General features: G+C 36.2%; 1 pseudogene across 1 annotated transcript; it reads left to right on the top strand.

Moving 5' to 3' along the window:
• Positions 1-6,360: 6,360 nt before the first annotated feature.
• On the top strand, positions 6,361-17,935 carry LOC147402659 (lycopene epsilon cyclase, chloroplastic-like; annotated as a pseudogene). The gene is made up of 7 exons (XR_015177304.1): positions 6,361-6,588; positions 15,023-15,144; positions 15,217-15,319; positions 15,791-15,934; positions 15,998-16,105; positions 17,083-17,179; positions 17,262-17,935. The product of XR_015177304.1 is annotated as a lycopene epsilon cyclase, chloroplastic-like (transcript).
• The last annotated feature ends 4 nt before the right edge of the window (positions 17,936-17,939 follow it).

The following is a 17,939-nucleotide window of genomic DNA, read 5'->3' as shown; positions in this document are numbered from 1 at the left end:
TCCATCACGACTCTTTCTATAATTCTTTCAGGCCCACTGAGACCATGACTGTATGCTTTGCCAATATGCCTAGTCTTTTTCTTTTCCTAAATCTAAGTCTTTTTTTGAGCCATCCGTTTGATTACTCTTCAAATGAAACGAACATAGCAAAAAACTCATCTTAACAATCATCTTCCTACTAAAACACTGATTTGATAAATTTTTTATTTTCTTCATTTTTCTTTTTGATTCGTTATAGAGCACTCCATGTGATAATAGAAATTTCTTCTCTCAGTAGAGAGGATTTTTTTTGCTAAACAGTCAAAGAAGGTATTTTTAGGAATCTCGAATTGACCAATTACATGATGAGCAAAAATGCTTTCCTCAAATTGGAGAAGAAAAAGGGCTCGGTGGTGATGAAAAAAAAGGATTGGATATCTCCACCTCTTTGACCCTCATTGGTCGATTTATGTCATAAGTAATATTTGGTGTGTGATAGTAAAAAATCGGAGTTGGTTAACTACTTTACTAAATGAAGCACATGATCTACAGTGATTTTAGGAGCCATGGCTCCCATACTCTCATGTCAGATATATATATATATATATGGAGTGGTTCAGCAGCCCCTTATGGTGCCACACATGGTGCCATGCATTTTTTGTAAATTACTTTTGATGGGGTTACAAGTTTTGGAATAAGCTGATTTTTTGTGAGGATGATCTCTACGGTGAAGAGATCATCCTCACCAAAAATCAGCTCATTTTGAAACTTTTAACCCAAGTTTACAAGTTGAAGAATCGTGGACCATCCAATTTTTGTAAATCACTTTTGATGGGGTTAGAAGTTTTGGAATAGACTGATTTTTGGTGAGGATGATCTCCTCATGATAGAGATCATCCTCACAAAAAATCAGCTCATTCCAAAGCTTGTAACCCATGTTTTGAAAAATGCATGGCACCATGTGGGGCACCATAATGGGGCACCATAATGGGGCTGCTGAACCGCTCCCATATATATATATATATATATATATATATGGACAGCGTTATTACGACCCCCATTACGACCCCCTTTGCGACTCACCGTTTGTCTTATATGGGCAAAAATGTTTGGAATGGGCTGATTTTTTGTGAGGATGATCTCTGTGATGAGGGGATCATCCTGGCAAAAAATCATCCATTCCAAAACTTCTAACCCCATCAAAATTGATTTACAAAAATTGGACGGTCTGTAATTTTTAACAAAAATCGGACGGTCTAGAAGTTTTGGAATGGGATGAATTTTTGCCAGGATGATCTCCTCACCATAGAGATCATCCTCACAAAAAATCAGCCAATTCCAAACATTTTTGCCCATATAAGACAAAAATGGTGTGTCGCAAAGGGGGTCGTAATGAGGGTCGCAGGAACGCGACCCTATATATATATATGGGTCCCGTTCCCCACCCTAAGCTTTGCCCTACACTTCAACAAACGTGTTTTGTCCTACATGGGTTAGAAGTTTTGGAATAGGCTGATTTTTGGTGAGGATGATCTTTATGGTGAGGAGATCATCCTCACCAAAAATCAGCCCATTTCAAAACTTTTAACCCCATCAAAAATGGTTTACAAAAAGTGGACGGTCTATGATTTTTCAACTTATAAACATAGGGCTAAAATTTTCGAAATAGGCTGATTTTTGATGAGGATGATCTTCTAATCATAGAGATCATCCTCACCAAAAATCAGCCCATTCCAAAACTTTTAACCCATGTAGGACAAAACATGTTTGTTAAAGTGTAGTGTAAAGCTTAGGGTGTTGAACATTTCCCTATATATATATATATATGACAGTTAACAAGTACAATATAATGAACGCGGATAAGGGTATTTTAGTAAGACCCCTGTGAAATAAGCAAAATTAAGATTACCCCCACGACATGTAAGGTTAGGTATGCCCTTGGACTTTAGTTGTGTTTTTACGAAAATGTCATTCATTACATTTTCCTTTTAAAAAAAAACATAGAATTATCTTTGTCATTGAATTGAATCCAAAATTCTAAGTTCATCTTCTTTAAGAAGATGATAAACTAGGATTTCTTATCATCTGACCATGCTTAATCCATTAATTCAATGAGTTTTATATTGAAAAGAGAGTTTTTCATCTTTATTTGAAAGTTTTACCATTTAAGAAAAGAGTTTATCATTAACTAATTAGGTTTTCATTTGATTTTTTTTAAGACACAACTTTTTTATATAATGGGTGAAGGTGGGAAAGCTCACATGAGTTATTTCAATTTCTTTAAGTCCATTAATTTCATTTTATTTGAAAAAAATGATGGAAATAACACTAACAAATATAGGGTCCCGTTCAACACCCTAAGCTTTTTTTTTTGATAAATATAAATTTTATTAATGAAGAAAAGGAGAAGAGGAGGCTGAGATAGCCCCCAAACAACAAGACAAAAAAGAACAATAAGGAAAGAAAGAAAGAAAGAAAAGAAAAAATACAAGCCTAGCGGGGTGCTACGAGTCACAAACGATTTCCCAATTAAATACAAAATCTTGGAAGCACACTCCCTCAAAGTCTTTACTCAACTTTGACCAAAAGAAAAGAAACCCCAAAATATCTAAAATCACTGTGTGAGACGAGCTCTCCTTGCTATGGAACACCCTGTTGTTACGCTCTCTCCAAAGACCCCAAGCAATGGCGAAAGGAAGGATAGCCCAAAGATGCATTTTTCTAGAAGAGAAGATATTTAAGCTCCAACCCTCTAAAAGCGTAAAAAAAGATAAAGGAAGAACCCAATCCACCTGGAAACGAGATAAAAAGAACATCCAAATAACATGAGAGAAAGAACAATGAATAAGAATGTGGTTGACAGACTCCCCGTCCCTCGAACAAAGATAGCAAAAATTTGGGGTGATCCACCCCCGACAGATCAAATTATCTAAGGTGAGGATTCTACCCAAAGAGGCAAGCCATAAAAAGAAAGACACCTTAGAAGGAACAAGAGCGGACCAAATGATAGATGGAGAGAAAGAAACCTCACTCGACGGAAGCAAGCAATAATAGAAGGACTTGACAGAGAACTTCTTATCCTTAGCCTTGAACCATTCCCTTCTGTCTTGCTCGTTCTCTCTGAATTGGATCGAATTAAGGAGATCTAGAAGAGATGTAACCTCCATCAATTCCCAATCATTAAAATTCCTCCTAAATCCCAGATCCCAAGAATCCGTGTTTCCGTCCCGAATCAAACACTGTCTTACTGAGCTATTTTTTTTTCAAAGAACAAGCGTACAATGATGGGAATTGAGTAGACAGAGATGAAGTTCCGCACCAAAGATCCTCCCAAAATCTAACCTTGTCCCCCAACCCAACCTTGAATCTAATCTCCTTATCAAACTTATCAGCACCCTTCGATATACCTCTCCACACACTACACCCGTAAGTTCCTCTAGCCTCATCACTATACCAACCAAACCTCTTCTCTCCATATTTAGCCTGAACCACCCTCCTCCACAAGTTGTCTCTTTCTTCCCCGAATCTCCAAAGCCACTTGCCCAGGAGAGCTTTATTAGTTAGTCTTACCCCTCTAATCCCCAAGCCTCTATTCTTCTTTGGAGTGCACACCATCTTCCAATTCACCAAATGATACTTTCTACCACCATTATTATCATTCCACATAAAATTCTTCATGAGTCTTTCAATCTTAACTTCCACCGATTTTGGCTACGAAAATAGGGATAAGAAGTAAATTGGCATACTCGTTAGAGTACTTTTAATCAACGCAACCTTACCCCCTTTAGAGAGATATTTTGTCTTCCAAGTACTCAATTTCTTTTTCATTTTCTCGATAACTCCTTCCCAAATGTTTTTACTACAATACGGCGCCCCTAAAGGTAAACCTAAATAGGAAGAAGGGAGTGTATCACTACTGCACCCCAAAGTAGCTGCTAAAACTGGAAGGTTCGGCACCTCACCAACCCCAAACAACTTGCTTTTCTGTAGATTGACATGTAAACCTGAAATTGCTTCAAAGCAACATAATAAAATCCGAAGAGCTCTCACTTGTTCTCTAGAAGGATCTAAGAACACTATGGTGTCATCTGCGAATTGCAAGTGCGAAATCAATGGGCCTTCAATGTTCACTCTAAAGCCAGATAACCTCCCTATCTCAACCCCCCTCTTGAACAGTTTTCCCAAGGCCTCTGTCACTATAAGAAATAAAAATGGGGATAATGGATCGCCCTGTCTCAATCCCCTGGAATTCCTAAAATACCCTGCCGGACTACCATTGATTAAGATAGAAAAAGAAATCGAAGTTACGCACTTCATAACCCACCCAATCCACTTAGAACCAAAACCCATCCTACCCAACATATACTCCAAAAAATCCCAACTCACATGATCATAAGCCTTTTGCATATCGATTTTTCCTATTAGTCCCACCTTCTTATTTTTAATCCTAGAATCTAGACATTCATTAGCCATTAACACACCATCCAGGATTTATCTTCCCCTAAGGAATGCACCTTGTTCAAGGCCAATTAATTTCTTCAAAACTTCTTTCAATCTGTTTGCCAACACCTTGGAGATTATCTTGTACACCGATCCCACTAAACTTATAGGCTTGAAATCACTCAAGTCAACCGCCCCCATTTTTTTGGAATCAAAGCCACAAAGGTACTATTAAGGGCATAATCCAAACAATCTTTTTCCTGTAACTCCCAAACCACCTTCATGAAATCTTCGGCTATAATTTCCCAACAATGTTTGAAGAATTCCATTGTAAAACCATCTGGCCCCGGTGTTTTGTTCCTACCCATGGAAGCAACAACTAATCTCACATCATCTTCCCCAATCTGCCTTTCCAACCACACCCTTTCTTCATGAGTTAACATATTGAAGTCGAGATTGTCGGGACGAGGTCTCCTATCCTCTCTTTCCCTATAAAGCTCTTTGTAATAATCCACTACACCCTCTCTAATACCTTCTTCCCCTTCCACCATAATCCCATTGATCATCAAGTTGGCAATTTGATTATTTTTTCTATGATAATTGGCCACCTTATGGAAAAACTTAGTGTTATTATCACCCTCTTTAAACCACTTGATCCTAGATTTTTGTCGCCAACTTATCTCTTCCATCAAAGCCACTCTTTGGAATTCTAACTTAAGCTCAGTTCTTTTCACTCTTTCATCTATTTAAAGCTCCCCCACTTCCTCCTTAGAATCTAGGACATCAATTTCCTTGAGGAGCTCCCCCTTTCTCAATTCTACCCTCCCCACTTCCATCTTAATCCACCCTTTCAATTTCTCTTTTAGATATTTGAGCTTGTTCTTGAAAACCACACTTGGGTACCCCACCGTTGGACACTCACTCCACCAATCTTTGACAAGATCTGCAAAATTTGGGTGAATAAGCCACATGTTCTCAAAACGGATCCAAGACTTCTAACCCCATAAAAAGTGATTTATAAAAAATGGACGGTCCACGATTTTTTAACTTGTAAACATGGGGTTAGAAATTTCGGAATGGACTGATTTTTGGTGAGGATGATCTCTACGATTAGAATCCATGTAGGATAAAACACGTTTGGTAAAGCGTAGGGTAAAGTGTAGGGTATTGAACATTTCCCACAAATATATTTACAAATCTTAGTTTAACCAACAACTTGAGTGTTTTGCATATAAAGATTTGAGACATTGAGTTATTCTTAAACTAAAAATAATGAAAACATGCTTAGAATTTACTCATTTACGATTAATATCGAAGAGAAAAATTTCAAAGGAATTGGAGGTTCCTCGTCCATTTCAACAATAAAGAGTAGTGAGAAAGATGTTAATTGATAAATCCTTAACTGAGAATATTTCTGTCATTTCACATATTTAAGGGTATTTTGGATTTTTAAAAATCTCCTTTTAACGGAGAAACGATTTAGATAACAGCTTGACAGGGTGAAAGAAAGTCAAAGAGGCAGACGACATCTTGCATTCGCGTGAGGGGGAGATAATTTGAGAGACCAAACGAAGCCATCGATGATAAATCTGGACTAAATCCAATTCCCGTCGTCTCCTTTGAAGTTTGAAACCCAACTCCTAAAAATATGCGAATCTTCAAAACCCTTATGGGAATTTTCCTGATAACATGGGTTTTCGATTCCAAATCCATGGTTTCTGGTGATGACGCCTCAGCGTATGAGATGCTTGAGAAATTCAATTTTCCAAAAGGGATTCTTCCACAAGGTGTGAAAGGGTATGTTTTGCATGAAGAAGACAATAGATTTGAGGTGTTTCTTGATCGGGACTGTAAATTTTGGGTTGAAGAGGAGGGAGGGTATTCTTTGTATTACAAGAGGAAGATCACTGGAAAGGTTGGATTTGGGTCTTTAAGGGAATTGAAAGGTGTTAGTGTGAAGGTGTTTTTCATATGGTTGAGCATCTCAGAGGTTATCAATAGAGGAGATGGAAACTTGGATTTTTATGTTGGACCAATGTCCGCGTCGTTCCCTCTCTCCAATTTCGAAGAGAGTCCACAATGCAAGATGGTATCAGATTCTTAAAAGGAGAAAAACACTTCATTAATTTTTGTCCTGGAATGAATTCTGGTTCCTACTTCCTATTGGAGGTCCTTTTTTTTCTTTTAATATACATATGTACTTTCTTTGATGTTGGGATGATGAAATATTATTATTCTTACTCATTATTAAAAGTGATCTTTGGCTTTTTATTGAATTGGCAAATATCATGGTCTTCATGTTGTTTGATGGGTAAGACTTGATCATGTGAATTTGCTTTACAAATTATAACTCTAGTGATGAGAATTAGAGGTAGTAACAAGCATGATTTGATACATTGGTAGTTATCATAAACTATCGTACGATGTGCATCATTTATTTAAGGGCACGGCATGGTTACCTAGTTGCATTAGTATTATTATTATTATTATTATTATTGTTATTATTTTTGGAATGTGGACATCGTATCACATTGCGAGAACAATGTTTAATACCATGGTTACAAGTTTGAAGATTAGTTTAATCAATCAGGTATTAAATATGAAATTCTTTTTTGCTTGCAAACTATCTATGGGTTTTGAAAGAACCTTTTTTCTCGAGTTCATTCAAGGAATTCAAGAACGACTGGTTATGTTTGATATGTGAAACTAAACATCTTTCATTACCCTTGCCTGCGTCTATTTTATCATTCCTAGGTAGTCTTTTGAAGACAGTTATCTAAATTTTGATGCGACTAGATAACTACACTTCTAATTGACTCTTACACTCCAAGCACCTTTTTTTTCCCCCCCGTATTTTTGATAACTCTTGGAATTTCAATATTGTGCGTGTCTCAATTAGGATAAACTAGTAGGTGCAGGTTTAGAAGATCTTTGTCCCCAGAGATACAGTATAAATAGAAATTGCAAAAACATTGAGATTGTAGTTTGATGTTACTTTCCCATCGTATCCTGAAGATAATATAATTTAGTACCTCCAGCTTCAAAATTCAGAAACCAGACGATTCAATCATTTAGATGGGAAAAACTACATCGAGTTGTGTTTACCTTCTTCTGGCAATTAAACTTCCTCCTTAGGCTACAAAAAAAGGGATACTTCTGAACAATAGATATGGTAAGTGCATGATTCATGAGATCTCATGAAGGATTCAACCTCTTCTTATTTCTTCACAAATAATCACGCCCAAGTGAAAACAATTATTGAGAGGTTCTTAAACCAACTGGTTATACCCAGTTATGGTATGGAAGATTTTAGGCTTGACTGCAATTTGTCTCTGATATGGTGTGGATGTGTCAGGTATGACAAAAAAGATTTAAATTGAGAATTCACTGGATTCAGGTAGTTTGAGGTCAACTTGTATCAACCCATCCAATAAAATGTGACTTGGGATGAAGTTGGTTCGGTTCTATCGGCTTGGGCTGAATGCTCCTTTGGAAGAATGGTATTATGGCATGAGCTTAAAGGTATCTTGGGTGGGGTTAAGGTTGGTAGCTAGGATGGAAGGTCAGAGAATCATTGTTGCTTCTGACTCTCTAATAACCATTAATATTCTCAATGATGAAGCTGAATGTCCTTGGAGAGTGAAGCTTCTGGTTAAGACGATAAGGACTTTGTGCACTCAATTCTTTAATGTTGTGTTTAAATTTGTCTTTAGAGAAAGTAATAGGGCTGCTGATAGGCTAGCCTCGTTGCTTCACACTCCTCATGAGGTGTCCTTGTCTGTTGATGCTCTTCCCCCAAGAGATTAGTGACTTTGTTAGGGAGGATGCCTCTAGGTCCTTGTACTTAAGATTGTAATGCATTGGTTCGAATAATCTGGTCTGGGTGTGTGCCTTAACCCCTGATTACCTTCCAAAAAAAAATGTGACTTGATTAATACCCTGTATATCATCCCATAGAGTACCGCACTAACTAATCTTGGACTTAAAATGAGTTCTAGACTAATGGTAAAACATAACCCAATGTCTAACCGAAGGAACTGTTCTAACAGGTTGCCTCTTCAACACCATGACCATGAACAAGTATCTCATTTCCACTTTTCTCTTTTCCCATTACTTCCATGACTGCAAATTGAGAGTTTGTATGATGATGGAAAATGCACCAAGCAGCAGGAATACAGATCACTTATTTGCATGGTGGCTGCACCTTCTTCTGTTTTCTATGAGGTGACAGCTCAATTTCAAATTTCTGGTCATATATAGGAGCAATTGTCACATGTTGGACAGTACCCTTGTATAATAAGTTCAGAAGTCATTAACCCAGTGTGCGATTGTGCCAGCCTGCTTAGAAATTTCCTTCTTATTTCTTAACCTCCTTTTGTGGTGACTCTGATGGTCTGAACCACGGCTACCTCCATGCCAAGAACACCATAAACTTTGTCTAATATTCACAATGTGTGTCTTCTTCAAAGTTTCTTTATATAATATCATCGTTAAATTGAGACTTCTTATTAATTTTTTTTGATATTATTGCATATAGGTTCTTCCAAGCTGTCCCCCTTTTGTATCATTTAGGGTATACATGGTAATGAATTGTAAGCTGTACAACATGACTTAAATGGGGGAAGAATTGTTGAGCATCTCACTCTGACTTGATTCTAGTCAGGTGTACAGACTTGTAATAGGTATGTTTGAGCTCTTTCCTGAGTTGTTTCCCAAAAGTGTATATCCAAAACTTAATGATCACTGGCATGATTTAGGGAGTCTGCCAAAGGGGAATACTTTAGATTCTGATAATGTTTGATTTTTGTTTTTGTTTTTTTTTTTTTTGAAACCATTGATTTGGTTCCTCCACTGAAGATACTCTTGCCGTGTCAATTGTTTTAGGTAGAACCAAAATGAAAACCACTTAGGTTTGTTCCTTAACACCTATCGGCAGTGTTAATGGTTGAGTAATCACCCCTTGCATCCGTAGAGAGTGAAGTTTAGTGCTTATTACTGGTTGGGGTGGAACCTTGCTTAATAAGATAAAACTGATTGTTTCAGTGGTAAAAACTTTAATGTGTGACCCACTCTGCTAGAAAGCTTAGACTACACTTCCTTTTTGGAGTCTATTCTCTTACTGCTGTTGCATTAAGTATGGTACTTAAGTTGTGTTCCACATGCTAAGTCAGCAAATTTAGCCTTTCAGCATCTCTACACGAGCATCTCTCCACCAAGATTTCCACATGGACCCAGCTCACAGCATTTTCAAATTGAAAATGAAAGTATTTTAGAATACATCCATGGTGGGAACATGGAATGAATGGGTGAGGGATCTACAAAGCCAAAGGAGAAAAGCTGTTGGAGGTTAATTTCAGTGCTGGATAAACCCAATGTTTCTGAAGTGTTCTAATTTGGAATCAATCATATTTATAGGCTGGTTGCACTTGCCTGATAAAAGATATCAACCCAGTTGTTGCCCTTAAATTTTCAGCTTTTTAAAAGAAGCTGTTGATTGTTTCAGTGGTAAAAACTGTGTGCTCTCTCTCTCTCTCTGACTCTCACATGGAAACAAACCATCTTCCACTACGTGAAAATCGTAAAAATTGTTTTAAAAAAATGTTGGGCTTGGCCCGACAAAGTTTAGAAAACCAAATTTGACGGGCACGGGCCCACGAAATTTAGACAAAGTTGCATAAATTTAGAGAAAGTTGCATAAAGCATAAATTTTTTTTCGTCTCTCTCTCACACTCATTCTCTCTGATCTGCGATTTTCCCTCTCTCTCTCTGGTTCGTGAGAATCTCACCCGATTGTGAGAATCTCTCTTTGTTTCTCTCCCTCAGTCACATCTCTCTCTGTATCTGATCTCTCGATCTCTCAACATTGAAAATGAAGTAGTGAAGATGAGATCTAGGGTTAACTGGAGCCTACATTTTTAGAAGACATTATTAGGGCTTTTTGCATTCTAGACAACGAGATCTGGATACTGAAGGCAAGAGAATTTCTTTGGATTTCTAAGGTTTATGCCTTCGTTTTTTACGATTCCAACACTTAGTTTTTTTTTGTTTGATATTGAAGGAAGAGTTGATGAGAACAAATCTCTAGTTGAATTTTTTCAAGGAGAAAATCAAAGAGAACCAGAGAAGATCAAGCTCAACAAAAAGTTCCCTTACTTTGATTGTTGAGGTGAGTTGATCATCCACGTTTTCAATCAGATGTTTTTATTATCTTATACAGTTTGATAATTTGAAGTTCAATAAAAAAAATTTAGTTGTTTAATGCCAAACGCACTTTTGCCTCTCCTCTTGCTTCAAGAACCCTAATATATTAATCGAGATATTTGTAATCGGATTTTGATGGTGCTTGATCCAGAAATTATCTTAATAATTGTAATTTTTTATGTACTTACCTGATTTACTGAAATTAACATTGTCGGGGTGAATTGATTCTCGGATACATTTGTAAATTTTTTCCTTCATTAGGTTCATCCAAGGTTTGAAAAATCAGAAGTGTTTATGGTAGGATCTAGTATCTATATAATAAGGTTCAGGGATCAAACAAGCAGAAAAACAAATTTTTACTCACTCAATAGGGGATTTGGCCTCCTTAGAACTTAGTTATTTTCATTAAAATTGTTTAGGCTTCTTAGAGTCAATTACATCCTTATATAATCCCAATGAAACAATCCTAATGGGAATTAAATCCCTCAAAGAAACAATCCTATCTAAAGCAAATAAATAGAGACCTAACATAGAAACAATTCCCTTATTAAAGTAACTATTGAAAGAGAGAACGATTAGGAAAATATTTGGGAGAATCCTAACACTATATTAAGGAGTTTTACTAGTCAGGATGGAAGAGTCTATAATGGAAAGAATGAAACTCAATCGAGAGAGAGAGAGAGAGAGAGAGAGAGAGAGAGAGAGAGAGAGAGAGAGAGAGAGAGAGAGAGAGCTAGGGAATATGTTGGCAATGACTTTATATTTGCTTCCAAATTTACTAGCAATGGTATTGTTTATGTTTCCAATGCTTCGACGATGGATTGAAAATTTAGATTGGCATATCATAAGGTTTCTTTTGTGGTGGTCACAGGTATCTATGTCCCCTTCTCTATCCCCTTCTTTCATTGTAGTCCACCTTTCATTTTTATTTTCTTCATACTAGTTCATGTGATGTTTCTACTATGTTGTCACATGAATTGCCTGAATGAAAATAAACAAAATCAATTCACATAGGACTGGAACATAACTTGAATTGCCAAGTTAAGTAGTTGATTCTGTTCTTCCGTTTTATGTAAGATTGAAAAATAACTAGAATATCATTCCATTCATAGCAATTCTAGAAGAGAGTAATATCAGTAATTCTTTATTGTGGTGCTAGCAATATCTATAGGCTATAGATCACCTAGTGTCATTTAGAACATTTTGATAGATCATATGAGGAAGTAGAACAACTAAAACTGAATCTAACATTTCTTCTGACGGATCTGAACGTTTCCAAGTCTTCCATTGCCTTCTTGTACTCGTCATGTCTTGGTGTGGCCTTTGTGAGTCTTTGAAGTCCTACACATGATCTCATGGAAGAATTTAGAACTCCATTTATTTTGAGAGCTCATACAAGAGTCTCGATGCCTCCACAAAACTAAAATCACAGAAGTTGAGCCAATTCAATGCATTAGCAATTGTATACACCTTCAAATTCAATGCATTAGAGGAATGTAATTTCATTAGAAATTATGTTTATAAGTTTGTACTTGTAAATTAGTACAAACTAACGAGTCTGTTGAAATTCTACATCTTCCCTAACCAGTCCCTTGCATCAACCTTCACATCAGTCCTGTTGAAATTCTAAATCATTTAACTTCATTATGTATACTCTAATTCCCACAAGTGGTAATGAATTACAAGTACCTTGTGCCATGGGTGAGTTTTAATTTGAGGGAATTTATATTTTGTTGTTGGGATTCATGCACTTGATTTCCTCCCTTGTTGGGGAACCCAAAACCTGCATGTGAAACACATAAAAAGGGAACAAGAAAAAGTACTGATTGTACGAAAAAGAAAGTGTGCTAAAGAAAGATGAAGAGGTGGGGTGTTTCTTATAATTGAGTGTAGTTTGAATATAATTGGTGCCATATTAAGAGAATAAGAAGAAAAGGTTAGAAAGAATAAAAAGAAAAGAAAGATTAAAAATGATGGGAATTCATTCTCATTTTCAAGTTTGCAGGAATGAATATTTAGATTCTAGGTGGATTATTAGATTTGGAATATTGGTGTGTCAATGACAGTAATATATATTGATTTTGTTTCCAATTTCCAAAAACCTTGACTTCTCTCTTACAAACTATCTTCAAAACCGATGTAGTTTTTGAAGGTTAAAGGAGAGAAAATCTAGAGTTGAAGATAAAACTTATAAAATCTACCATCAAAGAGCATGTTGGCAATTGCAATTACCTCTATTATGTCTTTGAGAATTCATGTAATCAATGAGCAGTGTGCTGCATACTTAAAAGATAAATCATAATTCTCAAGCTAACCATGGGATTTCCATTGTAATTCTTCCTATAAGCTTCAAAGGGTAGGAGGTCAGAAATAATATCTGCAGTTGCTCCCCCTAGTTTCTATAGGAAAACATTGCATTAGATGCAGTAATACCCAAAGAGAATTCATAGACATAAAAAAGAGAGACCATTATGAAAAAGTCAATCGATCTCTACCTGACATAACCCATAGAAGGTACACCTTGAAAGGAGTGTTCCTCATGATTTCAATATTCATGTCATCCAAGTCCAACATAAAGGTCACAACAGAGATAATAAGGAAATTGCAGAAATAACAAAACTAATCTGTAAAACTCACACCACAAGTAATGCATTCTGAGAAATATGGAGCCAATGGTGTGTCAATAAGCACCAATCTATAAAGCTCACGCATATTTTGAGCAATGGCTGCGAGAGTAGTTGACATCATTTTCACTCCCAACTCTAAAAACTTTATGCTGTTCCAATATACACTTTCCCCTTAACAACTTCTATTCTCATCTTCCCCGCATTGAAGATCGTGGTTCACCATAGAACGTAATAGCATATTGCCTTTGACATTATGGATGGATTAGACATATCATATCCAAAAATAAATCACATGTTTTGTATGCTATTATGTGTGAGATATCAAATATTGCTTCTATCATTAACTTGTATGCTATTACTGTCTTTGAAAAGGAAAAATCATTTAAATAAATATCATATATAATTAGCAATCATAAAATACAAATGCCACCAATGGAAAGATATGAACTTCAATTGGAATAGGAGCCATTGAATGCTTAATAGAAGAAGCATGTGTAGCATAGTATGGCTATCATAAGAAGTAAGGATTGGTTCTGTTTGGAAAAAGAGGGTTTTGGGCTGGTTCTGTTACGTTTGTTTTTAGAAAGTTATTGTGGAAACAGGTCTTAGTTTGTTCTGTTTTGTTCTGTATAGATAAGTTGTTTCTACTATGTTTGGAACCTGACTTTCTTTTTAATAGTTAAAATGTAAACACAAGGAAGTTAAAATGTAAAAGATGAAACAAGTTGATCCTTTATTCAGAGGCAAGTGTTCATCATAATGGACAATGCTTTTCAAAGAAGGCACAAAGACATTGTAATTACACACTTACTCCTAACAATATAAATTCCACACTACAAAAAAATTGCAAAATTGGAACATAAAGTTAAAACAGCATTAAGCTGTTTTTATTAAAAAACGGTATTAAACCGTTTTATTTTTAAAACCGTTTTATCCGACCCATATCCGTTTCTTTAGATGGAACGAAAGTCCGATCCTCTCAGTCATCTCTCTCACTCGTCTCTCTCTCTCTCTCTCTCTCTCTCTCTGTTACTTGATCGTCTCTCTGATCTCAGTCGCTCTCTCGTCTCTCTCTCACTCGATCGTCTCTCTTGTCTCTTTGATCTCAGTCGCTCTCTCGTCTCTCTCTCACTCGATCTCAATCGCTCTCTTGATCGTCCCTCTCTCTCGATCTCAGTCGCTCTCCCTCGATCTCATCTCTCTCTCGCTCAGTTGCTCGCTCGCTCGCTTAGTTATTATCCTAGAAGACATAAATCATTTTTAAATGTCAAGAGGTTAACAACAACTCCAATCCCCTCATTTTGCTGCTTGTTCTTATAAAAAAGGTTTACTTTTCTTTCACACTTTTTATTTTCTTTTGTGATATGTGAAAAATATTTATGCAGTTTTCATTTGCTTCAAATAATTAAGTCAGATCTGCGATTTCTAGTGTACAAAATGATGCCCTAACTGATGAATACTTGTCATGAGCTATGGATTTTTATATTTTTTTTAAACAAAAAAAATCCAAGTGATTTATTGGCTGAGAGAGTTGTAGAGGTCGGAGAGTTTATAATGTTTATTGTTGATAGTGGATTTTTCTCTCTCCTCCGTGGACGTAGGCAATTTGCCGAACCACGTAAATCTTGTGTTCTTTGTATGACTTTTTTGTCTTTATTTTTTTGCTCTTGTTAAGCTTCCACACAACATTCTTTTATATTTCTTATCTTATTATATGCACACCACCCACTTATTGACTTTTCTTAATTTGGTAAATAGATAGATAATGTCTATAGATCTCCTCTAGGTGTCTCGAATCTGGTGTTCCATACCTTAATTCTAAAGTCGAAAGGATTATTGGAGCAGCCGACGGTCATAGTCTTGTAGCTTGTGAAAGTGAGATCTTTATCCCTTGCAGGTACACTGGGAGACACTGAAACTTAACTAGTAACAATAAGTATAGTTGCCAACATCATGTGTATTGTTATAGGCTTGCTACTGTTGCATCTGGAGCAGCTTCAGGGAAACTCCTGCAGTATGAAGTAGGTGGTCCTCGCATTTCTGTCCAAACAGCTTACGGTGTGGAGGTTGAGGTAGGATATTGTTTCCTAATTTATGATATAAATTAGCTATTTTTTATTATTATTTTGTGAGGTGCACTGGGCAGACTCATCTAACTTTTGAACCCTGTGAAGACTGGACTTTAACACATTTTAGCCATAGTGGCACTATGGCACCAGCATGAATGAGCACTTACAAAGTAATCCATACCGCTAGGGTTTGATTCGTCTTTCAATCATTTTTAGAAATCTATTTCTTCTCTATTCTTAAATGTTGAGTGTGCAATTATTTTGACTAGTTATGGATGTATGGTATGCAATAACTTTATCTATTTATCTTTGTACATAAATGAAATAATATATTCTATGGAATATATTATAGTGTTAACATGTCTTTTTCTTTCCTTTTTTTTTTTTTTTTTTGATTTTTGCTACATACTATCTCTGACAGTATTTTACGTTTGAAGGAAGTTTGTTGGGATTCAATTTGTTGTATATTTTCAGGTGGAAAACAATCCATATGATCCCAGCCTAATGGTTCTCATGGACCACAGAGATTATATGAAACCAAAAGCTCGATGCTCGGATCCCGAATATCCAACATTTCTTTATGTCATGCCCATGTCACCAACAAGAGTTTTCTTTGAGGTTTGCTGGGTTTATTTTCTTGTTTCAGTTATGTACCTGAATGCATAGAGAATCTAATTGCAGGAAAATTGTTTGGCTTCTAGAGATCCCATTCCCTTTGATCTATTGAAGAAAAAGTTGATGTTACGATTGGAGACTATGGGTATCAGAGTATCGAAGGTTTATGAAGAGGTAATCTGCTCACCTAAACTATGATCTCATATAAACTTGAAGGATAAATCAACACTTGGCATGTCTATTGTACGTATGCTTGTATCAGAGCATCGAAGGTTTATGAAGAGGTTATCTGCTCTCCTAAATTATGATCTCATATAAACTAGAAGGATAAATCAACACTTGGCATGTCTATTTTACGTATTCTTGGATATAGCATTGTTCAAGAGTTAGGGAGGTACATTATATCTGCAATATAAAAGAAGTTAGGCATATGCCAAAACAACTGTAATGAAATTGGATAGTAATCTATTATTGGAAAGTGTTTTATCCTCTTCTCAATTGGGTTTTATACGATTTTTGGTGGTTGTCTCTGTTGAGTGTATATTTTCCTCCACTCTCTGGTGTGGTATACCCCAGTTAAGCCCCATGACCCTCTTATACTCATAGTTCTCACCCACTCCGACAGATCAGTCTTTTGGAGTAGTTGGTTGCTTAACATGGTATTAGAGTGCCAGGTTCGTATATGTCATGGGCTCGATTCTTTCCACCCTTCTGGGTGAGGGGAAGTGTTGAATGTATAGTTTACTCCACTCTCTAGTGTGTTATACCACAGCTAAGCCCTGTGACCCTCTTATATCCATAGCTCTCCCCCTCTCCAACAGATCGGTCTTTTGGAGCAGTTGTTGGTTAACAGTCTCAGGCTTCACCCTTGAGATGCCTAATGGAAATTGTTTCAATTACTTCTAGAAAAAAAATAATGGTTCATGCATAGATTTCACTACTAAAAGCTTCCATGTTTTAATCTTTGAGAACTCACATTTTGGGGTTATCGATATCAATCTATGTAATGTGAACCATTTAATTTATTGAGGGGCACCTATTTTACTTTAAATTAATTTGACCTTTATGAGGATTTTTGACATTTTAGTAGTGACATTTAGCATTCGTGACGCTTAACTGATTTCTTTAGTAATGTTTCTTCTTTTGTACAGGAGTAGTCTTATATTCCTGTTGGTGGTTCGTTACCAAACACAGAACAAAAGAACCTTGCATTTGGAGCTGCAGCTAGCATGGTGCATCAAGCGACAGGTGAGAAAACTGTAAGCTTATTTACTATTCTTATTGTTTGACTTAAATTGGGTGCTTTATCTCTTCTGCCTTCACGAAACAGGCTATTCAGTTGTGCGGTCTTTGTCCGAGGCTCCGAAATATGCTTCTGTAATTGCAAAGATTTTGAAGCAAGATAATCATCCCAAGAATATGGATGCCCATCATATTCTTGTTTTATGATTTTTCTTTTGTTTTTTATTTTTCTGATTTTTTTATTTTTATTATTTCGTTCATTGTGATTGGTGAATTAGAGGACTGTGCTATTATTTGTTAAACCTCCAAATTCGATGGTCATACTTTATAGATTTTTTTTTGTTTTTTTTTTTTTTTTTGAAGCCCATTTTCCAATAATTTGATAGTCCAAGGCCGTCAAAAAAAAAATTCTACAAGAGAATATTTGACGGGCATATTTGATGGGAGGGTCCATCAAATTTCTCAAAATTTGACGGGGCTAACACCGTCAAATATAGGCTTTTTTCACATAGTGTTCCAGCCGAAATGATGCATGGGTGCATCTAAGATGAGCTCTTCTTGAAGCTTACAGAAGGTGTAAGAGGTGAGAACTGTAGCTGCATATTCCTTGGGGGATCCTTTTTTTCCAAGGCAAATGTATGGATTAAAGGAACAAAAAAAAATATTTTAAGATAATTTTCCCAACTTGGATAAGTTGTCTTGACTTGATTTTTAGATGAGGATAAAAAATCATTTTTAATGCGAAAAAGGTCAAACAGGAAAATCT

The sequence above is a fragment of the Akebia trifoliata genome, chromosome 4 (genome assembly GCF_017979445.1).
Source record: "Akebia trifoliata isolate Shusen 1 chromosome 4, ASM1797944v1, whole genome shotgun sequence".
In the NCBI taxonomy this organism is placed as follows: Eukaryota; Viridiplantae; Streptophyta; class Magnoliopsida; order Ranunculales; family Lardizabalaceae; genus Akebia; species Akebia trifoliata.
Note: the sequence above shows the minus strand (reverse complement) of the source record. Positions and strands in the feature narration are given on the sequence as shown.